Source organism: Dermacentor variabilis, chromosome 1 (genome assembly GCF_050947875.1).
Source record: "Dermacentor variabilis isolate Ectoservices chromosome 1, ASM5094787v1, whole genome shotgun sequence".
Lineage (NCBI taxonomy): Eukaryota > Metazoa > Arthropoda > Arachnida > Ixodida > Ixodidae > Dermacentor > Dermacentor variabilis.
This window is the reverse complement of record NC_134568.1, coordinates 20,683,026-20,705,287: the sequence shown is the minus strand read 5'-3', so window position 1 is coordinate 20,705,287 and position 22,262 is coordinate 20,683,026. Positions and strand designations below refer to the sequence as shown.

Below are 22,262 nucleotides of genomic sequence, written 5' to 3'. Positions count from 1 at the left end.
CATTCTTGCAGAGGAAGCAACTGTAGAATAATTAGTTTCCACGTCTCTTCGCGTAAAATTGAAGCGGGGGCACATGCCCGACCTCAACGAACCTAAGAAGCAGACGAGCCTCTTGCAACTGAATTTATACCTAATAATGGCCTTTTAGAGCGCCTTCGTGCAAGTTGCAGTCGTGGCCGAGCGGTTAAGGCGATAGACTAGAAATCAATTGGGGTCTCCCCGCACAGGTTCGAATCCTGTCGACTGCGTGCATACCTTTTTTGGAAGCCTGTGTGGCTTCGTGCGCATTCTTGCAGAGGAAGCAACTGTAGAATAATTAGTTTCCACGTCTCTTCGCGTAAAATTGAAGCGGGGGCACGTGCCCGACCTCAACGAACCTAAGAAGCAGACGAGCGTCTTGCAACTGAATTTATACCTAATAATGGCCTTTTAGAGCGCCTTTGTGCAAGTTGCAGTCGTGGCCGAGCGGTTAAGGCGATAGACTAGAAATCTATTGGGGTCTCCCCGCACAGGTTCGAATCCTGTCGACTGCGTGCATGCCTTTTTTGGAAGCCTGTGTGGCTTCGTGCGCATTTCTGCAGAGGAAGCAACTGTAGAATAATTAGTTTCCACGTCTCTTCGCGTAAAATTGAAGCGGGGGCACGTGCCCGACCTCAACGAACCTAAGAAGCAGACGAGCGTCTTGCAACTGAATTTATACCTAATAATGGCCTTTTAGAGCGCCTTTGTGCAAGTTGCAGTCGTGGCCGAGCGGTTAAGGCGATAGACTAGAAATCTATTGGGGTCTCCCCGCACAGGTTCGAATCCTGTCGACTGCGTGCATGCCTTTTTTGCAAGCCTGTGTGGCTTCGTGCGCATTCTTGCAGAGGAAGCAACTGTAGAATAATTAGTTTCCACGTCTCTTCGCGTAAAATTGAAGCGGGGGCACGTGCCCGACCTCAACGAACCTAAGAAGCAGACGAGCGTCTTGCAACTGAATTTATACCTAATAATGGCCTTTTAGAGCGCCTTTGTGCAAGTTGCAGTCGTGGCCGAGCGGTTAAGGCGATAGACTAGAAATCTATTGGGGTCTCCCCGCACAGGTTCGAATCCTGTCGACTGCGTGCATACCTTTTTTGCAAGCCTGTGTGGCTTCGTGCGCATTCTTGCAGAGGAAGCAACTGTAGAATAATTAGTTTCCACGTCTCTTCGCGTAAATTTGAAGCGGGGGCACATGCCCGACCTCAACGAACCTAAGAAACAGACGAGCGTCTTGCAACTGAATTTATACCTAATAATGGCCTTTTAGAGCACCTTGTTGTAAGTTGCCGTCGTGGCCGAGCGGTTAAGGCGATAGACTAGAAATCTATTGGGGTCTCCCCGCACAGGTTCGAATCCTGTCGACTGCGTGCATACCTTTTTGGAAGCCTGTGTGGCTTCGTGCGCATTCTTGCAGAGGAAGCAACTGTAGAATAATTAGTTTCCACGTCTCTTCGCGTAAAATTGAAGCGGGGGCACATGCCCGACCTCAACGAACCTAAGAAGCAGACGAGCGTCTTGCAACTGAATTTATACCTAATAATGGCCTTTTAGAGCGCCTTCGTGCAAGTTGCAGTCGTGGCCGAGCGGTTAAGGCGATAGACTAGAAATCTATTGGGGTCTCCCCGCACAGGTTCGAATCCTGTCGACTGCGTGCATACCTTTTTTGCAAGCCTGTGTGGCTTCGTGCGCATTTTTGCAGAGGAAGCAACTGTAGAATAATTAGTTTCCACGTCTCTTCGCGTAAAATTGAAGCGGGGGCACGTGCCCGACCTCAACGAACCTAAGAAGCAGACGAGGGTCTTGCAACTGAATTTATACCTAATAATGGCCTTTTAGAGCGCCTTTGTGCAAGTTGCAGTCGTGGCCGAGCGGTTAAGGCGATAGACTAGAAATCTATTGGGGTCTCCCCGCACAGGTTCGAATCCTGTCGACTGCGTGCATACCTTTTTTGCAAGCCTGTGTGGCTTCGTGCGCATTCTTGCAGAGGAAGCAACTGTAGAATAATTAGTTTCCACGTCTCTTCGCGTAAATTTGAAGCGGGGGCACATGCCCGACCTCAACGAACCTAAGAAACAGACGAGCGTCTTGCAACTGAATTTATACCTAATAATGGCCTTTTAGAGCACCTTGTTGTAAGTTGCCGTCGTGGCCGAGCGGTTAAGGCGATAGACTAGAAATCTATTGGGGTCTCCCCGCACAGGTTCGAATCCTGTCGACTGCGTGCATACCTTTTTTGCAAGCCTGTGTGGCTTCGTGCGCATTTTTGCAGAGGAAGCAACTGTAGAATAATTAGTTTCCACGTCTCTTCGCGTAAAATTGAAGCGGGGGCACATGCCCGACCTCAACGAACCTAAGAAACAGACGAGCGTCTTGCAACTGAATTTATACCTAATAATGGCCTTTTAGAGCGCATTTGTGCAAGTTGCAGTCGTGGCCGAGCGGTTAAGGCGATAGACTAGAAATCTATTGGGGTCTCCCCGCACAAGTTCGAATCCTGTCGACTGCGTGCATACCTTTTTTGGAAGCCTGTGTGGCTTCGTGCGCATTTCTGCAGAGGAAGCAACTGTAGAATAATTAGTTTCCACGTCTCTTCGCGTAAATTTGAAGCGGGGGCACATGCCCGACCTCAACGAACCTAAGAAACAGACGAGCGTCTTGCAACTGAATTTATACCTAATAATGGCCTTTTAGAGCACCTTGTTGTAAGTTGCCGTCGTGGCCGAGCGGTTAAGGCGATAGACTAGAAATCTATTGGGGTCTCCCCGCACAGGTTCGAATCCTGTCGACTGCGTGCATACCTTTTTTGCAAGCCTGTGTGGCTTCGTGCACATTTTTGCAGAGGAAGCAACTGTAGAATAATTAGTTTCCACGTCTCGTCGCGTAAAATTGAAGCGGGGGCACGTGCCCGACCTCAACGAACCTAAGAAGCAGACGAGCGTCTTGCAACTGAATTTATACCTAATAATGGCCTTTTAGAGCGCCTTTGTGCAAGTTGCAGTCGTGGCCGAGCGGTTAAGGCGATAGACTAGAAATCTATTGGGGTCTCCCCGCACAGGTTCGAATCCTGTCGACTGCGTGCATACCTTTTTTGCAAGCCTGTGTGGCTTCGTGCGCATTCTTGCAGAGGAAGCAACTGTAGAATAATTAGTTTCCACGTCTCTTCGCGTAAATTTGAAGCGGGGGCACATGCCCGACCTCAACGAACCTAAGAAACAGACGAGCGTCTTGCAACTGAATTTGTACCTAATAATGGCCTTTTAGAGCACCTTGTTGTAAGTTGCAGTCGTGGCCGAGCGGTTAAGGCGATAGACTAGAAATCTATTGGGGTCTCCCCGCACAGGTTCGAATCCTGTCGACTGCGTGCATACCTTTTTTGGAAGCCTGTGGGGCTTCGTGCGCATTCTTGCAGAGGAAGCAACTGTAGAATAATTAGTTTCCACGTCTCTTCGCGTAAAATTGAAGCGGGGGCACGTGCCCGACCTCAACGAACCTAAGAAGCAGACGAGCGTCTTGCAACTGAATTTATACCTAATAATGGCCTTTTAGAGCGCCTTTGTGCAAGTTGCAGTCGTGGCCGAGCGGTTAAGGCGATAGACTAGAAATCTATTGGGGTCTCCCCGCACAGGTTCGAATCCTGTCGACTGCGTGCATACCTTTTTTGGAAGCCTGTGGGGCTTCGTGCGCATTCTTGCAGAGGAAGCAACTGTAGAATAATTAGTTTCCACGTCTCTTCGCGTAAAATTGAAGCGGGGGCACGTGCCCGACCTCAACGAACCTAAGAAGCAGACGAGCGTCTTGCAACTGAATTTATACCTAATAATGGCCTTTTAGAGCGCCTTTGTGCAAGTTGCAGTCGTGGCCGAGCGGTTAAGGCGATAGACTAGAAATCTATTGGGGTCTCCCCGCACAGGTTCGAATCCTGTCGAATGCGTGCATACCTTTTTTGCAAGCCTGTGTGGCTTCGTGCGCATTCTTGCAGAGGAAGCAACTGTAGAATAATTAGTTTCCACGTCTCTTCGCGTAAATTTGAAGCGGGGGCACATGCCCGACCTCAACGAACCTAAGAAACAGACGAGCGTCTTGAAACTGAATTTATACCTAATAATGGCCTTTTAGAGCACCTTGTTGTAAGTTGCAGTCGTGGCCGAGCGGTTAAGGCGATAGACTAGAAATCTATTGGGGTCTCCCCGCACAGGTTCGAATCCTGTCGACTGCGTGCATACCTTTTTTGCAAGCCTGTGTGGCTTCGTGCGCATTCTTGCAGAGGAAGCAACTGTAGAATAATTAGTTTCCACGTCTCTTCGCGTAAAATTGAAGCGGGGGCACGTGCCCGACCTCAACGAACCTAAGAAACAGACGAGCGTCTTGCAACTGAATTTATACCTAATAATGTCTTTTTAGAGCGCCTTTGTGCAAGTTGCAGTCGTGGCCGAGCGGTTAAGGCGATAGACTAGAAATCTATTGGGGTCTCCCCGCACAACTTCGAATCCTGTCGACTGCGTGCATGCTTTTTTGGAACCCTGTGTGGCTTCGTGCGCATTCTTGCAGAGGAAGCAACTGTAGAATAATTAGTTTCCACGTCTCTTCGCGTAAAATTGAAGCGGGGGCACGTGCCCGACCTCAACGAACCTAAGAAGCAGACGAGCGTCTTGCAACTGAATTTATACCTAATAATGGCCTTTTAGAGCGCCTTTGTGCAAGTTGCAGTCGTGGCCGAGCGGTTAAGGCGATAGACTAGAAATCTATTGGGGTCTCCCCGCACAGGTTCGAATCCTGTCGACTGCGTGCATACCTTTTTTGGAAGCCTGTGTGGCTTCGTGCGCATTCTTGCAGAGGAAGCAACTGTAGAATAATTAGTTTCCACGTCTCTTCGCGCAAAATTGAAGCGGGGGCACATGCCCGACCTCAACGAACCTAAGAAGCAGACGAGCGTCTTGCAACTGAATTTATACCTAATAATGGCCTTTTAGAGCGCATTTGTGCAAGTTGCAGTCGTGGCCGAGCGGTTAAGGCGATAGACTAGGAATCTATTGGGGTCTCCCCGCACAAGTTCGAATCCTGTCGACTGCGTGCATACCTTTTTTGGAAGCCTGTGTGGCTTCGTGCGCATTTCTGCAGAGGAAGCAACTGTAGAATAATTAGTTTCCACGTCTTTTCGCGTAAAATTGAAGCGGGGGCACGTGCCCGACCTCAACGAACCTAAGAAACAGACGAGCGTCTTGCAACTGAATTTATACCTAATAATGGCCTTTTAGAGCGCATTTGTGCAAGTTGCAGTCGTGGCCGAGCGGTTAAGGCGATAGACTAGAAATCTATTGGGGTCTCCCCGCCCAGGTTCGAATCCTGTCGACTGCGTGCATACCTTTTTTGCAAGCCTGTGTGGCTTCGTGCGCATTTTTGCAGAGGAAGCAACTGTAGAATAATTAGTTTCCACGTCTCTTCGCGTAAAATTGAAGCGGGGGCACATGCCCGACCTCAACGAACCTAAGAAACAGACGAGCGTCTTGCAACTGAATTTATACCTAATAATGGCCTTTTAGAGCGCATTTGTGCAAGTTGCAGTCGTGGCCGAGCGGTTAAGGCGATAGACTAGAAATCTATTGGGGTCTCCCCGCACAAGTTCGAATCCTGTCGACTGCGTGCATACCTTTTTTGGAAGCCTGTGTGGCTTCGTGCGCATTCTTGCAGAGGAAGCAACTGTAGAATAATTAGTTTCCACGTCTCTTCGCGGAAATTTGAAGCGGGGGCACGTGCCCGACCTCAACGAACCTAAGAAGCAGACGAGCGTCTTGCAACTGAATTTATACCTAATAATGGCCTTTTAGAGCGCCTTTGTGCAAGTTGCAGTCGTGGCCGAGCGGTTAAGGCGATAGACTAGAAATCTATTGGGGTCTCCCCGCACAGGTTCGAATCCTGTCGACTGCGTGCATACCTTTTTTGCAAGCCTGTGTGGCTTCGTGCGCATTCTTGCAGAGGAAGCAACTGTAGAATAATTAGTTTCCACGTCTCTTCGCGTAAATTTGAAGCGGGGGCACGTGCCCGACCTCAACGAACCTAAGAAACAGACGAGCGTCTTGCAACTGAATTTATACCTAATAATGGCCTTTTAGAGCACCTTGTTGTAAGTTGCCGTCGTGGCCGAGCGGTTAAGGCGATAGACTAGAAATCTATTGGGGTCTCCCCGCACAGGTTCGAATCCTGTCGACTGCGTGCATACCTTTTTGGAAGCCTGTGTGGCTTCGTGCGCATTCTTGCAGAGGAAGCAACTGTAGAATAATTAGTTTCCACGTCTCTTCGCGTAAAATTGAAGCGGGGGCACATGCCCGACCTCAACGAACCTAAGAAGCAGACGAGCGTCTTGCAACTGAATTTATACCTAATAATGGCCTTTTAGAGCGCCTTTGTGCAAGTTGCAGTCGTGGCCGAGCGGTTAAGGCGATAGACTAGAAATCTATTGGGGTCTCCCCGCCCAGGTTCGAATCCTGTCGACTGCGTGCATACCTTTTTTGCAAGCCTGTGTGGCTTCGTGCGCATTTTTGCAGAGAAAGCAACTGTAGAATAATTAGTTTCCACGTCTCTTCGCGTAAAATTGAAGCGGGGGCACATGCCCGACCTCAACGAACGTAAGAAACAGACGAGCGTCTTGCAACTGAATTTATACCTAATAATGGCCTTTTAGAGCGCATTTGTGCAAGTTGCAGTCGTGGCCGAGCGGTTAAGGCGATAGACTAGAAATCTATTGGGGTCTCCCCGCACAAGTTCGAATCCTGTCGACTGCGTGCATACCTTTTTTGGAAGCCTGTGTGGCTTCGTGCGCATTTCTGCAGAGGAAGCAACTGTAGAATAATTAGTTTCCACGTCTCGTCGCGTAAAATTGAAGCGGGGGCACGTGCCCGACCTCAACGAACCTAAGAAGCAGACGAGCGTCTTGCAACTGAATTTATACCTAATAATGGCCTTTTAGAGCGCCTTTGTGCAAGTTGCAGTCGTGGCCGAGCGGTTAAGGCGATAGACTAGAAATCTATTGGGGTCTCCCCGCACAGGTTCGAATCCTGTCGACTGCGTGCATACCTTCTTTGGAAGCCTGTGTGGCTTCGTGCGCATTCTTGCAGAGGAAGCAACTGTAGAATAATTAGTTTCCACGTCTCTTCGCGTAAAATTGAAGCGGGGGCACGTGCCCGACCTCAACGAACCTAAGAAGCAGACGAGTGTCTTGCAACTGAATTTATACCTAATAATGGCCTTTTAGAGCGCCTTTGTGCAAGTTGCAGTCGTGGCCGAGCGGTTAAGGCGATAGACTAGAAATCTATTGGGGTCTCCCCGCACAGGTTCGAATCCTGTCGACTGCGCGCATACCTTTTTTGGAAGCCTGTGTGGCTTCGTGCGCATTCTTGCAGAGGAAGCAACTGTAGAATAATTCGTTTCCACGTCTCTTCGCGTAAAATTGAAGCGGGGGCACGTGCCCGACCTCAACGAACCTAAGAAGCAGACGATCGTCTTGCAACTGAATTTATACCTAATAATGGCCTTTTAGAGCGCCTTTGTGCAAGTTGCAGTCGTGGCCGAGCGGTTAAGGCGATAGACTAGAAATCTATTGGGGTCTCCCCGCACAGGTTCGAATCCTGTCGACTGCGTGCATACCTTCTTTGGAAGCCTGTGTGGCTTCGTGCGCATTCTTGCAGAGGAAGCAACTGTAGAATAATTCGTTTCCACGTCTCTTCGCGTAAAATTGCAGCGGGGGCACGTGCCCGACCTCAACGAACCTAAGAAGCAGACGAGTGTCTTGCAACTGAATTTATACCTAATAATGGCCTTTTAGAGCGCCTTTGTGCAAGTTGCAGTCGTGGCCGAGCGGTTAAGGCGATAGACTAGAAATCTATTGGGGTCTCCCCGCACAGGTTCGAATCCTGTCGACTGCGTGCATACCTTTTTTGGAAGCCTGTGTGGCTTCGTGCGCATTCTTGCAGAGGAAGCAACTGTAGAATAATTCGTTTCCACGTCTCTTCGCGTAAAATTGAAGCGGGGGCACGTGCCCGACCTCAACGAACCTAAGAAGCAGACGATCGTCTTGCAACTGAATTTATACCTAATAATGGCCTTTTAGAGCGCCTTTGTGCAAGTTGCAGTCGTGGCCGAGCGGTTAAGGCGATAGACTAGAAATCTATTGGGGTCTCCCCGCACAGGTTCGAATCCTGTCGACTGCGTGCATACCTTCTTTGGAAGCCTGTGTGGCTTCGTGCGCATTCTTGCAGAGGAAGCAACTGTAGAATAATTCGTTTCCACGTCTCTTCGCGTAAAATTGAAGCGGGGGCACATGCCCGACCTCAACGAACCTAAGAAGCAGACGAGCGTCTTGCAACTGAATTTATACCTAATAATGGCCTTTTAGAGCGCCTTCGTGCAAGTTGCAGTCGTGGCCGAGCGGTTAAGGCGATAGACTAGAAATCTATTGGGGTCTCCCCGCCCAGGTTCGAATCCTGTCGACTGCGTGCATACCTTTTTTGCAAGCCTGTGTGGCTTCGTGCGCATTTTTGCAGAGGAAGCAACTGTAGAATAATTAGTTTCCACGTCTCTTCGCGTAAAATTGAAGCGGGGGCACATGCCCGACCTCAACGAACCTAAGAAACAGACGAGCGTCTTGCAACTGAATTTATACCTAATAATGGCCTTTTAGAGCGCATTTGTGCAAGTTGCAGTCGTGGCCGAGCGGTTAAGGCGATAGACTAGAAATCTATTGGGGTCTCCCCGCACAAGTTCGAATCCTGTCGACTGCGTGCATACCTTTTTTGGAAGCCTGTGTGGCTTCGTGCGCATTTCTGCAGAGGAAGCAACTGTAGAATAATTAGTTTCCACGTCTCGTCGCGTAAAATTGAAGCGGGGGCACGTGCCCGACCTCAACGAACCTAAGAAGCAGACGAGCGTCTTGCAACTGAATTTATACCTAATAATGGCCTTTTAGAGCGCCTTTGTGCAAGTTGCAGTCGTGGCCGAGCGGTTAAGGCGATAGACTAGAAATCTATTGGGGTCTCCCCGCACAGGTTCGAATCCTGTCGACTGCGTGCATACCTTTTTTGCAAGCCTGTGTGGCTTCGTGCGCATTCTTGCAGAGGAAGCAACTGTAGAATAATTAGTTTCCACGTCTCTTCGCGTAAATTTGAAGCGGGGGCACATGCCCGACCTCAACAAACCTAAGAAACAGACGAGCGTCTTGCAACTGAATTTATACCTAATAATGGCCTTTTAGAGCACCTTGTTGTAAGTTGCAGTCGTGGCCGAGCGGTTAAGGCGATAGACTAGAAATCTATTGGGGTCTCCCCGCACAGGTTCGAATCCTGTCGACTGCGTGCATACCTTTTTTGGAAGCCTGTGTGGCTTCGTGCGCATTCTTGCAGAGGAAGCAACTGTAGAATAATTAGTTTCCACGTCTCTTCGCGCAAAATTGAAGCGGGGGCACATACCCGACCTCAACGAACCTAAGAAGCAGACGAGCGTCTTGCAACTGAATTTATACCTAATAATGGCCTTTTAGAGCGCCATTGTGCAAGTTGCAATCGTGGCCGAGCGGTTAAGGCGATAGACTAGAAATCTATTGGGGTCTCCGCGCACAGGTTCGAATCCTGTCGACTGCGTGCATACCTTTTTTGCAAGCCTGTGTGGCTTCGTGCGCATTTTTGCAGAGGAAGCAACTGTAGAATAATTAGTTTCCACGTCTCTTCGCGTAAAATTGAAGCGGGGGCACATGCCCGACCTCAACGAACCTAAGAAACAGACGAGCGTCTTGCAACTGAATTTATACCTAATAATGGCCTTTTAGAGCGCATTTGTGCAAGTTGCAGTCGTGGCCGAGCGGTTAAGGCGATAGACTAGAAATCTATTGGGGTCTCCACGCACAAGTTCGAATCCTGTCGACTGCGTGCATACCTTTTTTGGAAGCCTGTGTGGCTTCGTGCGCATTCTTGCAGAGGAAGCAACAGTAGAATAATTAGTTTCCACGTCTCTTCGCGTAAAATTGAAGCGGGGGCACGTGCCCGACCTCAACGAACCTAAGAAGCAGACGAGCGTCTTGCAACTGAATTTATACCTAATAATGGCCTTTTAGAGCGCCTTTGTGCAAGTTGCAGTCGTGGCCGAGCGGTTAAGGCGATAGACTAGAAATCTATTGGGGTCTCCCCGCACAGGTTCGAATCCTGTCGACTGCGTGCATACCTTTTTTGCAAGCCTGTGTGGCTTCGTGCCCATTCTTGCAGAGGAAGCAACTGTAGAATAATTAGTTTCCACGTCTCTTCGCGTAAAATTGAAGCGGGGGCACATGCCCGACCTCAACGAACCTAAGAAACAGACGAGCGTCTTGCAACTGAATTTATACCTAATAATGGCCTTTTAGAGCGCATTTGTGCAAGTTGCAGTCGTGGCCGAGCGGTTAAGGCGATAGACTAGAAATCTATTGGGGTCTCCACGCACAAGTTCGAATCCTGTCGACTGCGTGCATACCTTTTTTGGAAGCCTGTGTGGCTTCGTGCGCATTCTTGCAGAGGAAGCAACAGTAGAATAATTAGTTTCCACGTCTCTTCGCGTAAAATTGAAGCGGGGGCACGTGCCCGACCTCAACGAACCTAAGAAGCAGACGAGCGTCTTGCAACTGAATTTATACCTAATAATGGCCTTTTAGAGCGCCTTTGTGCAAGTTGCAGTCGTGGCCGAGCGGTTAAGGCGATAGACTAGAAATCTATTGGGGTCTCCCCGCACAGGTTCGAATCCTGTCGACTGCGTGCATACCTTTTTTGCAAGCCTGTGTGGCTTCGTGCGCATTCTTGCAGAGGAAGCAACTGTAGAATAATTAGTTTCCACGTCTCTTCGCGTAAAATTGAAGCGGGGGCACATGCCCGACCTCAACGAACCTAAGAAACAGACGAGCGTCTTGCAACTGAATTTATACCTAATAATGGCCTTTTAGAGCGCATTTGTGCAAGTTGCAGTCGTGGCCGAGCGGTTAAGGCGTTAGACTAGAAATCTATTGGGGTCTCCCCGCACAGGTTCGAATCCTGTCGACTGCGTGCATACCTTTTTTGGAAGCCTGTGGGGCTTCGTGCGCATTTCTGCAGAGGAAGCAACTGTAGAATAATTAGTTTCCACGTCTCTTCGCGTAAAATTGAAGCGGGGGCACGTGCCCGACCTCAACGAACCTAAGAAGCAGACGAGCGTCTTGCAACTGAATTTATACCTAATAATGGCCTTTTAGAGCGCCTTTGTGCAAGTTGCAGTCGTGGCCGAGCGGTTAAGGCGATAGACTAGAAATCTATTGTGGTCTCCCCGCACAAGTTCGAATCCTGTCGACTGCGTGCATACCTTTTTTGGAAGCCTGTGTGGCTTCGTGCGCATTTCTGCAGAGGAAGCAACTGTAGAATAATTAGTTTCCACGTCTCTTCGCGTAAAATTGAAGCGGGGCCACATGCCCGACCTCAACGAACCTAAGAAACAGACGAGCGTCTTGCAACTGAATTTATACCTAATAATGGCCTTTTAGAGCACCTTGTTGTAAGTTGCAGTCGTGGCCGAGCGGTTAAGGCGATAGACTAGAAATCTATTGGGGTCTCCCCGCACAGGTTCGAATCCTGTCGACTGCGTGCATACCTTTTTTGGAAGCCTGTGTGGCTTCGTGCGCATTCTTGCAGAGGAAGCAACTGTAGAATAATTAGTTTCCACGTCTCTTCGCGCAAAATTGAAGCGGGGGCACATGCCCGACCTCAACGAACCTAAGAAGCAGACGAGCGTCTTGCAACTGAATTTATACCTAATAATGGCCTTTTAGAGCGCATTTGTGCAAGTTGCAGTCGTGGCCGAGCGGTTAAGGCGATAGACTAGGAATCTATTGGGGTCTCCCCGCACAAGTTCGAATCCTGTCGACTGCGTGCATACCTTTTTTGGAAGCCTGTGTGGCTTCGTGCGCATTTCTGCAGAGGAAGCAACTGTAGAATAATTAGTTTCCACGTCTTTTCGCGTAAAATTGAAGCGGGGGCACGTGCCCGACCTCAACGAACCTAAGAAACAGACGAGCGTCTTGCAACTGAATTTATACCTAATAATGGCCTTTTAGAGCGCATTTGTGCAAGTTGCAGTCGTGGCCGAGCGGTTAAGGCGATAGACTAGAAATCTATTGGGGTCTCCCCGCCCAGGTTCGAATCCTGTCGACTGCGTGCATACCTTTTTTGCAAGCCTGTGTGGCTTCGTGCGCATTTTTGCAGAGGAAGCAACTGTAGAATAATTAGTTTCCACGTCTCTTCGCGTAAAATTGAAGCGGGGGCACATGCCCGACCTCAACGAACCTAAGAAACAGACGAGCGTCTTGCAACTGAATTTATACCTAATAATGGCCTTTTAGAGCGCATTTGTGCAAGTTGCAGTCGTGGCCGAGCGGTTAAGGCGATAGACTAGAAATCTATTGGGGTCTCCCCGCACAAGTTCGAATCCTGTCGACTGCGTGCATACCTTTTTTGGAAGCCTGTGTGGCTTCGTGCGCATTCTTGCAGAGGAAGCAACTGTAGAATAATTAGTTTCCACGTCTCTTCGCGTAAATTTGAAGCGGGGGCACGTGCCCGACCTCAACGAACCTAAGAAGCAGACGAGCGTCTTGCAACTGAATTTATACCTAATAATGGCCTTTTAGAGCGCCTTTGTGCAAGTTGCAGTCGTGGCCGAGCGGTTAAGGCGATAGACTAGAAATCTATTGGGGTCTCCCCGCACAGGTTCGAATCCTGTCGACTGCGTGCATACCTTTTTTGCAAGCCTGTGTGGCTTCGTGCGCATTCTTGCAGAGGAAGCAACTGTAGAATAATTAGTTTCCACGTCTCTTCGCGTAAATTTGAAGCGGGGGCACGTGCCCGACCTCAACGAACCTAAGAAACAGACGAGCGTCTTGCAACTGAATTTATACCTAATAATGGCCTTTTAGAGCACCTTGTTGTAAGTTGCCGTCGTGGCCGAGCGGTTAAGGCGATAGACTAGAAATCTATTGGGGTCTCCCCGCACAGGTTCGAATCCTGTCGACTGCGTGCATACCTTTTTGGAAGCCTGTGTGGCTTCGTGCGCATTCTTGCAGAGGAAGCAACTGTAGAATAATTAGTTTCCACGTCTCTTCACGTAAAATTGAAGCGGGGGCACATGCCCGACCTCAACGAACCTAAGAAGCAGACGAGCGTCTTGCAACTGAATTTATACCTAATAATGGCCTTTTAGAGCGCCTTTGTGCAAGTTGCAGTCGTGGCCGAGCGGTTAAGGCGATAGACTAGAAATCTATTGGGGTCTCCCCGCCCAGGTTCGAATCCTGTCGACTGCGTGCATACCTTTTTTGCAAGCCTGTGGGGCTTCGTGCGCATTTCTGCAGAGGAAGCAACTGTAGAATAATTAGTTTCCACGTCTCTTCGCGTAAAATTGAAGCGGGGGCACGTGCCCGACCTCAACGAACCTAAGAAACAGACGAGCGTCTTGCAACTGAATTTATACCTAATAATGGCCTTTTAGAGCACCTTGTTGTAAGCTGCAGTCGTGGCCGAGCGGTTAAGGCGATAGACTAGAAATCAATTGGGGTCTCCCCGCACAGGTTCGAATCCTGTCGACTGCGTGCATACCATTTTTGGAAGCCTGTGTGGCTTCGTGCGCATTCTTGCAGAGGAAGCAACTGTAGAATAATTAGTTTCCACGTCTCTTCGCGTAAAATTAAAGCGGGGGCACATGCCCGACCTCAACGAACCTAAGAAGCAGACGAGCGTCTTGCAACTGAATTTATACCTAATAATGGCCTTTTAGAGCACCTTGTTGTAAGCTGCAGTCGTGGCCGAGCGGTTAAGGCGATAGACTAGAAATCAATTGGGGTCTCCCCGCACAGGTTCGAATCCTGTCGACTGCGTGCATACCTTTTTTGGAAGCCTGTGTGGCTTCGTGCGCATTCTTGCAGAGGAAGCAACTGTAGAATAATTAGTTTCCACGTCTCTTCGCGTAAAATTGAAGCGGGGGCACGTGCCCGACCTCAACGAACCTAAGAAGCAGACGAGCGTCTTGCAACTGAATTTATACCTAATAATGGCCGTTTAGAGCGCCTTTGTGCAAGTTGCAGTCGTGGCCGAGCGGTTAAGGCGATAGACTAGAAATCTATTGGGGTCTCCCCGCACAGGTTCGAATCCTGTCGACTGCGTGCATGCCTTTTTTGGAAGCCTGTGTGGCTTCGTGCGCATTTCTGCAGAGGAAGCAACTGTAGAATAATTAGTTTCCACGTCTCTTCGCGTAAAATTGAAGCGGGGGCACGTGCCCGACCTCAACGAACCTAAGAAGCAGACGAGCGTCTTGCAACTGAATTTATACCTAATAATGGCCTTTTAGAGCGCCTTTGTGCAAGTTGCAGTCGTGGCCGAGCGGTTAAGGCGATAGACTAGAAATCTATTGGGGTCTCCCCGCACAGGTTCGAATCCTGTCGACTGCGTGCATGCCTTTTTTGCAAGCATGTGTGGCTTCGTGCGCATTCTTGCAGAGGAAGCAACTGTAGAATAATTAGTTTCCACGTCTCTTCGCGTAAAATTGAAGCGGGGGCACGTGCCCGACCTCAACGAACCTAAGAAGCAGACGAGCGTCTTGCAACTGAATTTATACCTAATAATGGCCTTTTAGAGCGCCTTTGTGCAAGTTGCAGTCGTGGCCGAGCGGTTAAGGCGATAGACTAGAAATCTATTGGGGTCTCCCCGCACAGGTTCGAATCCTGTCGACTGCGTGCATACCTTTTGGCAAGCCTGTGTGGCTTCGTGCGCATTCTTGCAGAGGAAGCAACTGTAGAATAATTAGTTTCCACGTCTCTTCGCGTAAATTTGAAGCGGGGGCACATGCCCGACCTCAACGAACCTAAGAAACAGACGAGCGTCTTGCAACTGAATTTATACCTAATAATGGCCTTTTAGAGCACCTTGTTGTAAGTTGCCGTCGTGGCCGAGCGGTTAAGGCGATAGACTAGAAATCTATTGGGGTCTCCCCGCACAGGTTCGAATCCTGTCGACTGCGTGCATACCTTTTTGGAAGCCTGTGTGGCTTCGTGCGCATTCTTGCAGAGGAAGCAACTGTAGAATAATTAGTTTCCACGTCTCTTCGCGTAAAATTGAAGCGGGGGCACATGCCCGACCTCAACGAACCTAAGAAGCAGACGAGCGTCTTGCAACTGAATTTATACCTAATAATGGCCTTTTAGAGCGCCTTCGTGCAAGTTGTAGTCGTTGCCGAGCGGTTAAGGCGATAGACTAGAAATCTATTGGGGTCTCCCCGCACAGGTTCGAATCCTGTCGACTGCGTGCATACCTTTTTTGCAAGCCTGTGTGGCTTCGTGCGCATTTTTGCAGAGGAAGCAACTGTAGAATAATTAGTTTCCACGTCTCTTCGCGTAAAATTGAAGCGGGGGCACATGCCCGACCTCAACGAACCTAAGAAACAGACGAGCGTCTTGCAACTGAATTTATACCTAATAATGGCCTTTTAGAGCGCATTTGTGCAAGTTGCAGTCGTGGCCGAGCGGTTAAGGCGATAGACTAGAAATCTATTGGGGTCTCCCCGCACAAGTTCGAATCCTGTCGACTGCGTGCGTACCTTTTTTGGAAGCCTGTGTGGCTTCGTGCGCATTTCTGCAGAGGAAGCAACTGTAGAATAATTAGTTTCCACGTCTCTTCGCGTAAAATTGAAGCGGGGGCACGTGCCCGACCTCAACGAACCTAAGAAGCAGACGAGCGTCTTGCAACTGAATTTATACCTAATAATGGCCTTTTAGAGCGCCTTTGTGCAAGTTGCAGTCGTGGCCGAGCGGTTAAGGCGATAGACTAGAAATCTATTGGGGTCTCCCCGCACAGGTTCGAATCCTGTCGACTGCGTTTATACCTTTTTTGCAAGCCTGTGTGGCTTCGTGCGCATTCTTGCAGAGGAAGCAACTGTAGAATAATTAGTTTCCACGTCTCTTCGCGTAAATTTGAAGCGGGGGCACATGCCCGACCTCAACGAACCTAAGAAACAGACGAGCGTCTTGCAACTGAATTTATACCTAATAATGGCCTTTTAGAGCACCTTCTTGTAAGTTGCCGTCGTGGCCGAGCGGTTAAGGCGATAGACTAGAAATCTATTGGGGTCTCCCCGCACAGGTTCGAATCCTGTCGACTGCGTGCATACCTTTTTTGCAAGCCTGTGTGGCTTCGTGCGCATTTTTGCAGAGGAAGCAACTGTAGAATAATTAGTTTCCACGTCTCCTCGCGTAAAATTGAAGCGGGGGCACATGCCCGACCTCAACGAACCTAAGAAACAGACGAGCGTCTTGCAACTGAATTTATACCTAATAATGGCCTTTTAGAGCGCATTTGTGCAAGTTGCAGTCGTGGCCGAGCGGTTAAGGCGATAGACTAGAAATCTATTGGGGTCTCCCCGCACAAGTTCGAATCCTGTCGACTGCGTGCATACCTTTTTTGGAAGCCTGTGTGGCTTCGTGCGCATTTCTGCAGAGGAAGCAACTGTAGAATAATTAGTTTCCACGTCTCTTCGCGTAAATTTGAAGCGGGGGCACATGCCCGACCTCAACGAACCTAAGAAACAGACGAGCGTCTTGCAACTGAATTTATACCTAATAATGGCCTTTTAGAGCACCTTGTTGTAAGTTGCCGTCGTGGCCGAGCGGTTAAGGCGATAGACTAGAAATCTATTGGGGTCTCCCCGCACAGGTTCGAATCCTGTCGACTGCGTGCATACCTTTTTTGCAAGCCTGTGTGGCTTCGTGCGCATTTTTGCAGAGGAAGCAACTGTAGAATAATTAGTTTCCACGTCTCGTCGCGTAAAATTGAAGCGGGGGCACGTGCCCGACCTCAACGAACCTAAGAAGCAGACGAGCGTCTTGCAACTGAATTTATACCTAATAATGGCCTTTTAGAGCACCTTTGTGCAAGTTGCAGTCGTGGCCGAGCGGTTAAGGCGATAGACTAGAAATCTATTGGGGTCTCCCCGCACAGGTTCGAATCCTGTCGACTGCGTGCATACCTTTTTTGCAAGCCTGTGTGGCTTCGTGCGCATTCTTGCAGAGGAAGCAACTGTAGAATAATTAGTTTCCACGTCTCTTCGCGTAAATTTGAAGCGGGGGCACATGCCCGACCTCAACGAACCTAAGAAACAGACGAGCGTCTTGCAACTGAATTTGTACCTAATAATGGCCTTTTAGAGCACCTTGTTGTAAGTTGCAGTCGTGGCCGAGCGGTTAAGGCGATAGACTAGAAATCTATTGGGGTCTCCCCGCACAGGTTCGAATCCTGTCGACTGCGTGCATACCTTTTTTGCAAGCCTGTGTGGCTTCGTGCGCATTCTTGCAGAGGAAGCAACTGTAGAATAATTAGTTTCCACGTCTCTTCGCGTAAAATTGAAGCGGGGGCACATGCCCGACCTCAACGAACCTAAGAAACAGACGAGCGTCTTGCAACTGAATTTATACCTAATAATGGCCTTTTAGAGCGCATTTGTGCAAGTTGCAGTCGTGGCCGAGCGGTTAAGGCGTTAGACTAGAAATCTATTGGGGTCTCCCCGCACAGGTTCGAATCCTGTCGACTGCGTGCATACCTTTTTTGGAAGCCTGTGGGGCTTCGTGCGCATTCTTGCAGAGGAAGCAACTGTAGAATAATTAGTTTCCACGTCTCTTCGCGTAAAATTGAAGCGGGGGCACGTGCCCGACCTCAACGAACCTAAGAAGCAGACGAGCGTCTTGCAACTGAATTTATACCTAATAATGGCCTTTTAGAGCGCCTTTGTGCAAGTTGCAGTCGTGGCCGAGCGGTTAAGGCGATAGACTAGAAATCTATTGGGGTCTCCCCGCACAGGTTCGAATCCTGTCGAATGCGTGCATACCTTTTTTGCAAGCCTGTGTGGCTTCGTGCGCATTTTTGCAGAGGAAGCAACTGTAGAATAATTAGTTTCCACGTCTCTTCGCGTAAAATTGAAGCGGGGGCACATGCCCGACCTCAACGAACCTAAGAAACAGACGAGCGTCTTGCAACTGAATTTATACCTAATAATGGCCTTTTAGAGCACCTTGTTGTAAGTTGCCGTCGTGGCCGAGCGGTTAAGGCGATAGACTAGAAATCTATTGGGGCCTCCCCGCACAGGTTCGAATCCTGTCGACTGCGTGCATACCTTTTTTGCAAGCCTGTGTGGCTTCGTGCGCATTTTTGCAGAGGAAGCAACTGTAGAATAATTAGTTTCCACGTCTCGTCGCGTAAAATTGAAGCGGGGGCACGTGCCCGACCTCAACGAACCTAAGAAGCAGACGAGCGTCTTGCAACTGAATTTATACCTAATAATGGCCTTTTAGAGCACCTTTGTGCAAGTTGCAGTCGTGGCCGAGCGGTTAAGGCGATAGACTAGAAATCTATTGGGGTCTCCCCGCACAGGTTCGAATCCTGTCGACTGCGTGCATACCTTTTTTGCAAGCCTGTGTGGCTTCGTGCGCATTCTTGCAGAGGAAGCAACTGTAGAATAATTAGTTTCCACGTCTCTTCGCGTAAATTTGAAGCGGGGGCACATGCCCGACCTCAACGAACCTAAGAAACAGACGAGCGTCTTGCAACTGAATTTGTACCTAATAATGGCCTTTTAGAGCACCTTGTTGTAAGTTGCAGTCGTGGCCGAGCGGTTAAGGCGATAGACTAGAAATCTATTGGGGTCTCCCCGCACAGGTTCGAATCCTGTCGACTGCGTGCATACCTTTTTTGCAAGCCTGTGTGGCTTCGTGCGCATTCTTGCAGAGGAAGCAACTGTAGAATAATTAGTTTCCACGTCTCTTCGCGTAAAATTGAAGCGGGGGCACATGCCCGACCTCAACGAACCTAAGAAACAGACGAGCGTCTTGCAACTGAATTTATACCTAATAATGGCCTTTTAGAGCGCATTTGTGCAAGTTGCAGTCGTGGCCGAGCGGTTAAGGCGTTAGACTAGAAATCTATTGGGGTCTCCCCGCACAGGTTCGAATCCTGTCGACTGCGTGCATACCTTTTTTGGAAGCCTGTGGGGCTTCGTGCGCATTCTTGCAGAGGAAGCAACTGTAGAATAATTAGTTTCCACGTCTCTTCGCGTAAAATTGAAGCGGGGGCACGTGCCCGACCTCAACGAACCTAAGAAGCAGACGAGCGTCTTGCAACTGAATTTATACCTAATAATGGCCTTTTAGAGCGCCTTTGTGCAAGTTGCAGTCGTGGCCGAGCGGTTAAGGCGATAGACTAGAAATCTATTGGGGTCTCCCCGCACAGGTTCGAATCCTGTCGAATGCGTGCATGCCTTTTTTGCAAGCCTGTGTGGCTTCGTGCGCATTCTTGCAGAGGAAGCAACTGTAGAATAATTAGTTTCCACGTCTCTTCGCGTAAATTTGAAGCGGGGGCACATGCCCGACCTCAACGAACCTAAGAAACAGACGAGCGTCTTGAAACTGAATTTATACCTAATAATGGCCTTTTAGAGCACCTTGTTGTAAGTTGCAGTCGTGGCCGAGCGGTTAAGGCGATAGACTAGAAATCTATTGGGGTCTCCCCGCACAGGTTCGAATCCTGTCGACTGCGTGCATACCTTTTTTGGAAGCCTGTGTGGCTTCGTGCGCATTCTTGCAGAGGAAGCAACTGTAGAATAATTCGTTTCCACGTCTCTTCGCGTAAAATTGAAGCGGGGGCACGTGCCCGACCTCAACGAACCTAAGAAACAGATGAGCGTCTTGCAACTGAATTTATACCTAATAATGGCCTTTTAGAGCGCCTTTGTGCAAGTTGCAGTCGTGGCCGAGCGGTTAAGGCGATAGACTAGAAATCTATTGGGGTCTCCCCGCACAGGTTCGAATCCTGTCGACTGCGTGCATACCTTTTTTGGAAGCCTGTGTGGCTTCGTGCGCATTCTTGCAGAGGAAGCAACTGTAGAATAATTCGTTTCCACGTCTCTTCGCGTAAAATTGAAGCGGGGGCACGTGCCCGACCTCAACGAACCTAAGAAGCAGACGAGCGTCTTGCAACTGAATTTATACCTAATAATGGCCTTTTAGAGCGCCTTTGTGCAAGTTGCAGTCGTGGCCGAGCGGTTAAGGCGATAGACTAGAAATCTATTGGGGTCTCCCCGCGCAGGTTCGAATCCTGTCGACTGCGTGCATACCTTTTTTGCAAGCCTGTGTGGCTTCGTGCGCATTTTTGCAGAGGAAGCAACTGTAGAATAATTAGTTTCCACGTCTCTTCGCGTAAAATTGAAGCGGGGGCACATGCCCGACCTCAACGAACCTAAGAAACAGACGAGCGTCTTGCAACTGAATTTATACCTAATAATGGCCTTTTAGAGCGCATTTGTGCAAGTTGCAGTCGTGGCCGAGCGGTTAAGGCGTTAGACTAGAAATCTATTGGGGTCTCCCCGCACAGGTTCGAATCCTGTCGACTGCGTGCATACCTTTTTTGGAAGCCTGTGGGGCTTCGTGCGCATTTCTGCAGAGGAAGCAACTGTAGAATAATTAGTTTCCACGTCTCTTCGCGTAAAATTGAAGCGGGGGCACGTGCCCGACCTCAACGAACCTAAGAAGCAGACGAGCGTCTTGCAACTGAATTTATACCTAATAATGGCCTTTTAGAGCGCCTTTGTGCAAGTTGCAGTCGTGGCCGAGCGGTTAAGGCGATAGACTAGAAATCTATTGGGGTCTCCCCGCACAAGTTCGAATCCTGTCGACTGCGTGCATACCTTTTTTGGAAGCCTGTGTGGCTTCGTGCGCATTTCTGCAGAGGAAGCAACTGTAGAATAATTCGTTTCCACGTCTCTTCGCGTAAAATTGAAGCGGGGCCACATGCCCGACCTCAACGAACCTAAGAAACAGACGAGCGTCTTGCAACTGAATTTATACCTAATAATGGCCTTTTAGAGCGCCTTTGTGCAAGTTGCAGTCGTGGCCGAGCGGTTAAGGCGATAGACTAGAAATCTATTGGGGTCTCCCCGCACAGGTTCGAATCCTGTCGACTGCGTGCATACCTTTTTTGGAAGCCTGTGTGGCTTCGTGCGCATTCTTGCAGAGGAAGCAACTGTAGAATAATTCGTTTCCACGTCTCTTCGCGTAAAATTGAAGCGGGGGCACGTGCCCGACCTCAACGAACCTAAGAAGCAGACGAGCGTCTTGCAACTGAATTTATACCTAATAATGGCCTTTTAGAGCGCCTTTGTGCAAGTTGCAGTCGTGGCCGAGCGGTTAAGGCGATAGACTAGAAATCTATTGGGGTCTCCCCGCGCAGGTTCGAATCCTGTCGACTGCGTGCATACCTTTTTTGCAAGCCTGTGTGGCTTCGTGCGCATTTTTGCAGAGGAAGCAACTGTAGAATAATTAGTTTCCACGTCTCTTCGCGTAAAATTGAAGCGGGGGCACATGCCCGACCTCAACGAACCTAAGAAACAGACGAGCGTCTTGCAACTGAATTTATACCTAATAATGGCCTTTTAGAGCGCATTTGTGCAAGTTGCAGTCGTGGCCGAGCGGTTAAGGCGATAGACTAGAAATCTATTGGGGTCTCCCCGCACAAGTTCGAATCCTGTCGACTGCGTGCATGCTTTTTTGGAAGCCTGTGTGGCTTCGTGCGCATTTCTGCAGAGGAAGCAACTGTAGAATAATTAGTTTCCACGTCTTTTCACGTAAAATTGAAGCGGGGGCACATGCCCGACCTCAACGAACCTAAGAAACAGACGAGCGTCTTGCAACTGAATTTATACCTAATAATGTCTTTTTAGAGCGCCTTTGTGCAAGTTGCAGTCGTGGCCGAGCGGTTAAGGCGATAGACTAGAAATCTATTGGGGTCTCCCCGCACAGGTTCGAATCCTGTCGACTGCGTGCATACCTTTTTTGGAAGCCTGTGGGGCTTCGTGCGCATTCTTGCAGAGGAAGCAACTGTAGAATAATTAGTTTCCACGTCTCTTCGCGTAAAATTGAAGCGGGGGCACGTGCCCGACCTCAACGAACCTAAGAAGCAGACGAGCGTCTTGCAACTGAATTTATACCTAATAATGGCCTTTTAGAGCGCCTTTGTGCAAGTTGCAGTCGTGGCCGAGCGGTTAAGGCGATAGACTAGAAATCTATTGGGGTCTCCCCGCACAGGTTCGAATCCTGTCGAATGCGTGCATACCTTTTTTGCAAGCCTGTGTGGCTTCGTGCGCATTCTTGCAGAGGAAGCAACTGTAGAATAATTAGTTTC

General features: G+C 49.2%; 58 non-coding genes across 58 annotated transcripts; all 58 read left to right on the top strand.

Moving 5' to 3' along the window:
* Positions 1-166: 166 nt before the first annotated feature.
* Positions 167-248, top strand: TRNAS-AGA (transfer RNA serine (anticodon AGA)). Its single transcript has one exon. It is a non-coding gene; the product is annotated as a tRNA-Ser (tRNA).
* Positions 249-451: 203 nt separating this feature from the next.
* TRNAS-AGA (transfer RNA serine (anticodon AGA)) lies at positions 452-533 on the top strand. The gene has a single exon. It is a non-coding gene; the product is annotated as a tRNA-Ser (tRNA).
* Positions 534-736: 203 nt separating this feature from the next.
* Positions 737-818, top strand: TRNAS-AGA (transfer RNA serine (anticodon AGA)). Its single transcript has one exon. It is a non-coding gene; the product is annotated as a tRNA-Ser (tRNA).
* Positions 819-1,021: 203 nt separating this feature from the next.
* TRNAS-AGA (transfer RNA serine (anticodon AGA)) lies at positions 1,022-1,103 on the top strand. The gene has a single exon. It is a non-coding gene; the product is annotated as a tRNA-Ser (tRNA).
* A 203-nt stretch (positions 1,104-1,306) lies between these two features.
* TRNAS-AGA (transfer RNA serine (anticodon AGA)) lies at positions 1,307-1,388 on the top strand. Its single transcript has one exon. It is a non-coding gene; the product is annotated as a tRNA-Ser (tRNA).
* A 202-nt stretch (positions 1,389-1,590) lies between these two features.
* Positions 1,591-1,672, top strand: TRNAS-AGA (transfer RNA serine (anticodon AGA)). The gene has a single exon. It is a non-coding gene; the product is annotated as a tRNA-Ser (tRNA).
* Positions 1,673-1,875: 203 nt separating this feature from the next.
* Positions 1,876-1,957, top strand: TRNAS-AGA (transfer RNA serine (anticodon AGA)). The gene has a single exon. It is a non-coding gene; the product is annotated as a tRNA-Ser (tRNA).
* A 203-nt stretch (positions 1,958-2,160) lies between these two features.
* TRNAS-AGA (transfer RNA serine (anticodon AGA)) lies at positions 2,161-2,242 on the top strand. The gene has a single exon. It is a non-coding gene; the product is annotated as a tRNA-Ser (tRNA).
* Positions 2,243-2,730: 488 nt separating this feature from the next.
* On the top strand, positions 2,731-2,812 carry TRNAS-AGA (transfer RNA serine (anticodon AGA)). Its single transcript has one exon. It is a non-coding gene; the product is annotated as a tRNA-Ser (tRNA).
* Positions 2,813-3,015: 203 nt separating this feature from the next.
* On the top strand, positions 3,016-3,097 carry TRNAS-AGA (transfer RNA serine (anticodon AGA)). Its single transcript has one exon. It is a non-coding gene; the product is annotated as a tRNA-Ser (tRNA).
* A 203-nt stretch (positions 3,098-3,300) lies between these two features.
* On the top strand, positions 3,301-3,382 carry TRNAS-AGA (transfer RNA serine (anticodon AGA)). The gene has a single exon. It is a non-coding gene; the product is annotated as a tRNA-Ser (tRNA).
* Positions 3,383-3,585: 203 nt separating this feature from the next.
* TRNAS-AGA (transfer RNA serine (anticodon AGA)) lies at positions 3,586-3,667 on the top strand. Its single transcript has one exon. It is a non-coding gene; the product is annotated as a tRNA-Ser (tRNA).
* Positions 3,668-4,155: 488 nt separating this feature from the next.
* Positions 4,156-4,237, top strand: TRNAS-AGA (transfer RNA serine (anticodon AGA)). Its single transcript has one exon. It is a non-coding gene; the product is annotated as a tRNA-Ser (tRNA).
* Positions 4,238-4,724: 487 nt separating this feature from the next.
* TRNAS-AGA (transfer RNA serine (anticodon AGA)) lies at positions 4,725-4,806 on the top strand. Its single transcript has one exon. It is a non-coding gene; the product is annotated as a tRNA-Ser (tRNA).
* Positions 4,807-5,009: 203 nt separating this feature from the next.
* Positions 5,010-5,091, top strand: TRNAP-AGG (transfer RNA proline (anticodon AGG)). Its single transcript has one exon. It is a non-coding gene; the product is annotated as a tRNA-Pro (tRNA).
* A 203-nt stretch (positions 5,092-5,294) lies between these two features.
* On the top strand, positions 5,295-5,376 carry TRNAS-AGA (transfer RNA serine (anticodon AGA)). Its single transcript has one exon. It is a non-coding gene; the product is annotated as a tRNA-Ser (tRNA).
* A 488-nt stretch (positions 5,377-5,864) lies between these two features.
* TRNAS-AGA (transfer RNA serine (anticodon AGA)) lies at positions 5,865-5,946 on the top strand. Its single transcript has one exon. It is a non-coding gene; the product is annotated as a tRNA-Ser (tRNA).
* Positions 5,947-6,149: 203 nt separating this feature from the next.
* On the top strand, positions 6,150-6,231 carry TRNAS-AGA (transfer RNA serine (anticodon AGA)). Its single transcript has one exon. It is a non-coding gene; the product is annotated as a tRNA-Ser (tRNA).
* Positions 6,232-6,433: 202 nt separating this feature from the next.
* On the top strand, positions 6,434-6,515 carry TRNAS-AGA (transfer RNA serine (anticodon AGA)). The gene has a single exon. It is a non-coding gene; the product is annotated as a tRNA-Ser (tRNA).
* Positions 6,516-7,003: 488 nt separating this feature from the next.
* TRNAS-AGA (transfer RNA serine (anticodon AGA)) lies at positions 7,004-7,085 on the top strand. Its single transcript has one exon. It is a non-coding gene; the product is annotated as a tRNA-Ser (tRNA).
* A 203-nt stretch (positions 7,086-7,288) lies between these two features.
* TRNAS-AGA (transfer RNA serine (anticodon AGA)) lies at positions 7,289-7,370 on the top strand. Its single transcript has one exon. It is a non-coding gene; the product is annotated as a tRNA-Ser (tRNA).
* A 203-nt stretch (positions 7,371-7,573) lies between these two features.
* On the top strand, positions 7,574-7,655 carry TRNAS-AGA (transfer RNA serine (anticodon AGA)). Its single transcript has one exon. It is a non-coding gene; the product is annotated as a tRNA-Ser (tRNA).
* A 203-nt stretch (positions 7,656-7,858) lies between these two features.
* Positions 7,859-7,940, top strand: TRNAS-AGA (transfer RNA serine (anticodon AGA)). Its single transcript has one exon. It is a non-coding gene; the product is annotated as a tRNA-Ser (tRNA).
* A 203-nt stretch (positions 7,941-8,143) lies between these two features.
* Positions 8,144-8,225, top strand: TRNAS-AGA (transfer RNA serine (anticodon AGA)). Its single transcript has one exon. It is a non-coding gene; the product is annotated as a tRNA-Ser (tRNA).
* A 203-nt stretch (positions 8,226-8,428) lies between these two features.
* On the top strand, positions 8,429-8,510 carry TRNAS-AGA (transfer RNA serine (anticodon AGA)). Its single transcript has one exon. It is a non-coding gene; the product is annotated as a tRNA-Ser (tRNA).
* Positions 8,511-8,998: 488 nt separating this feature from the next.
* TRNAS-AGA (transfer RNA serine (anticodon AGA)) lies at positions 8,999-9,080 on the top strand. Its single transcript has one exon. It is a non-coding gene; the product is annotated as a tRNA-Ser (tRNA).
* Positions 9,081-9,283: 203 nt separating this feature from the next.
* TRNAS-AGA (transfer RNA serine (anticodon AGA)) lies at positions 9,284-9,365 on the top strand. Its single transcript has one exon. It is a non-coding gene; the product is annotated as a tRNA-Ser (tRNA).
* A 773-nt stretch (positions 9,366-10,138) lies between these two features.
* On the top strand, positions 10,139-10,220 carry TRNAS-AGA (transfer RNA serine (anticodon AGA)). Its single transcript has one exon. It is a non-coding gene; the product is annotated as a tRNA-Ser (tRNA).
* Positions 10,221-10,708: 488 nt separating this feature from the next.
* Positions 10,709-10,790, top strand: TRNAS-AGA (transfer RNA serine (anticodon AGA)). The gene has a single exon. It is a non-coding gene; the product is annotated as a tRNA-Ser (tRNA).
* Positions 10,791-10,993: 203 nt separating this feature from the next.
* TRNAS-AGA (transfer RNA serine (anticodon AGA)) lies at positions 10,994-11,075 on the top strand. The gene has a single exon. It is a non-coding gene; the product is annotated as a tRNA-Ser (tRNA).
* Positions 11,076-11,563: 488 nt separating this feature from the next.
* On the top strand, positions 11,564-11,645 carry TRNAS-AGA (transfer RNA serine (anticodon AGA)). Its single transcript has one exon. It is a non-coding gene; the product is annotated as a tRNA-Ser (tRNA).
* A 203-nt stretch (positions 11,646-11,848) lies between these two features.
* On the top strand, positions 11,849-11,930 carry TRNAP-AGG (transfer RNA proline (anticodon AGG)). Its single transcript has one exon. It is a non-coding gene; the product is annotated as a tRNA-Pro (tRNA).
* A 203-nt stretch (positions 11,931-12,133) lies between these two features.
* On the top strand, positions 12,134-12,215 carry TRNAS-AGA (transfer RNA serine (anticodon AGA)). The gene has a single exon. It is a non-coding gene; the product is annotated as a tRNA-Ser (tRNA).
* A 488-nt stretch (positions 12,216-12,703) lies between these two features.
* TRNAS-AGA (transfer RNA serine (anticodon AGA)) lies at positions 12,704-12,785 on the top strand. Its single transcript has one exon. It is a non-coding gene; the product is annotated as a tRNA-Ser (tRNA).
* Positions 12,786-12,988: 203 nt separating this feature from the next.
* Positions 12,989-13,070, top strand: TRNAS-AGA (transfer RNA serine (anticodon AGA)). Its single transcript has one exon. It is a non-coding gene; the product is annotated as a tRNA-Ser (tRNA).
* Positions 13,071-13,272: 202 nt separating this feature from the next.
* Positions 13,273-13,354, top strand: TRNAS-AGA (transfer RNA serine (anticodon AGA)). Its single transcript has one exon. It is a non-coding gene; the product is annotated as a tRNA-Ser (tRNA).
* Positions 13,355-13,557: 203 nt separating this feature from the next.
* Positions 13,558-13,639, top strand: TRNAS-AGA (transfer RNA serine (anticodon AGA)). The gene has a single exon. It is a non-coding gene; the product is annotated as a tRNA-Ser (tRNA).
* Positions 13,640-13,842: 203 nt separating this feature from the next.
* Positions 13,843-13,924, top strand: TRNAS-AGA (transfer RNA serine (anticodon AGA)). Its single transcript has one exon. It is a non-coding gene; the product is annotated as a tRNA-Ser (tRNA).
* A 203-nt stretch (positions 13,925-14,127) lies between these two features.
* On the top strand, positions 14,128-14,209 carry TRNAS-AGA (transfer RNA serine (anticodon AGA)). The gene has a single exon. It is a non-coding gene; the product is annotated as a tRNA-Ser (tRNA).
* Positions 14,210-14,412: 203 nt separating this feature from the next.
* On the top strand, positions 14,413-14,494 carry TRNAS-AGA (transfer RNA serine (anticodon AGA)). Its single transcript has one exon. It is a non-coding gene; the product is annotated as a tRNA-Ser (tRNA).
* Positions 14,495-14,697: 203 nt separating this feature from the next.
* On the top strand, positions 14,698-14,779 carry TRNAS-AGA (transfer RNA serine (anticodon AGA)). Its single transcript has one exon. It is a non-coding gene; the product is annotated as a tRNA-Ser (tRNA).
* A 202-nt stretch (positions 14,780-14,981) lies between these two features.
* On the top strand, positions 14,982-15,063 carry TRNAS-AGA (transfer RNA serine (anticodon AGA)). Its single transcript has one exon. It is a non-coding gene; the product is annotated as a tRNA-Ser (tRNA).
* Positions 15,064-15,835: 772 nt separating this feature from the next.
* On the top strand, positions 15,836-15,917 carry TRNAS-AGA (transfer RNA serine (anticodon AGA)). The gene has a single exon. It is a non-coding gene; the product is annotated as a tRNA-Ser (tRNA).
* Positions 15,918-16,120: 203 nt separating this feature from the next.
* TRNAS-AGA (transfer RNA serine (anticodon AGA)) lies at positions 16,121-16,202 on the top strand. Its single transcript has one exon. It is a non-coding gene; the product is annotated as a tRNA-Ser (tRNA).
* A 488-nt stretch (positions 16,203-16,690) lies between these two features.
* TRNAS-AGA (transfer RNA serine (anticodon AGA)) lies at positions 16,691-16,772 on the top strand. The gene has a single exon. It is a non-coding gene; the product is annotated as a tRNA-Ser (tRNA).
* A 203-nt stretch (positions 16,773-16,975) lies between these two features.
* On the top strand, positions 16,976-17,057 carry TRNAS-AGA (transfer RNA serine (anticodon AGA)). The gene has a single exon. It is a non-coding gene; the product is annotated as a tRNA-Ser (tRNA).
* Positions 17,058-17,260: 203 nt separating this feature from the next.
* TRNAS-AGA (transfer RNA serine (anticodon AGA)) lies at positions 17,261-17,342 on the top strand. The gene has a single exon. It is a non-coding gene; the product is annotated as a tRNA-Ser (tRNA).
* Positions 17,343-17,545: 203 nt separating this feature from the next.
* Positions 17,546-17,627, top strand: TRNAS-AGA (transfer RNA serine (anticodon AGA)). Its single transcript has one exon. It is a non-coding gene; the product is annotated as a tRNA-Ser (tRNA).
* Positions 17,628-18,400: 773 nt separating this feature from the next.
* On the top strand, positions 18,401-18,482 carry TRNAS-AGA (transfer RNA serine (anticodon AGA)). The gene has a single exon. It is a non-coding gene; the product is annotated as a tRNA-Ser (tRNA).
* A 203-nt stretch (positions 18,483-18,685) lies between these two features.
* On the top strand, positions 18,686-18,767 carry TRNAS-AGA (transfer RNA serine (anticodon AGA)). The gene has a single exon. It is a non-coding gene; the product is annotated as a tRNA-Ser (tRNA).
* Positions 18,768-18,970: 203 nt separating this feature from the next.
* TRNAS-AGA (transfer RNA serine (anticodon AGA)) lies at positions 18,971-19,052 on the top strand. The gene has a single exon. It is a non-coding gene; the product is annotated as a tRNA-Ser (tRNA).
* A 488-nt stretch (positions 19,053-19,540) lies between these two features.
* Positions 19,541-19,622, top strand: TRNAS-AGA (transfer RNA serine (anticodon AGA)). Its single transcript has one exon. It is a non-coding gene; the product is annotated as a tRNA-Ser (tRNA).
* A 203-nt stretch (positions 19,623-19,825) lies between these two features.
* On the top strand, positions 19,826-19,907 carry TRNAS-AGA (transfer RNA serine (anticodon AGA)). The gene has a single exon. It is a non-coding gene; the product is annotated as a tRNA-Ser (tRNA).
* A 203-nt stretch (positions 19,908-20,110) lies between these two features.
* Positions 20,111-20,192, top strand: TRNAS-AGA (transfer RNA serine (anticodon AGA)). Its single transcript has one exon. It is a non-coding gene; the product is annotated as a tRNA-Ser (tRNA).
* A 203-nt stretch (positions 20,193-20,395) lies between these two features.
* TRNAS-AGA (transfer RNA serine (anticodon AGA)) lies at positions 20,396-20,477 on the top strand. Its single transcript has one exon. It is a non-coding gene; the product is annotated as a tRNA-Ser (tRNA).
* A 488-nt stretch (positions 20,478-20,965) lies between these two features.
* On the top strand, positions 20,966-21,047 carry TRNAS-AGA (transfer RNA serine (anticodon AGA)). Its single transcript has one exon. It is a non-coding gene; the product is annotated as a tRNA-Ser (tRNA).
* A 203-nt stretch (positions 21,048-21,250) lies between these two features.
* On the top strand, positions 21,251-21,332 carry TRNAS-AGA (transfer RNA serine (anticodon AGA)). Its single transcript has one exon. It is a non-coding gene; the product is annotated as a tRNA-Ser (tRNA).
* A 487-nt stretch (positions 21,333-21,819) lies between these two features.
* On the top strand, positions 21,820-21,901 carry TRNAS-AGA (transfer RNA serine (anticodon AGA)). The gene has a single exon. It is a non-coding gene; the product is annotated as a tRNA-Ser (tRNA).
* Positions 21,902-22,262: the final 361 nt, after the last annotated feature.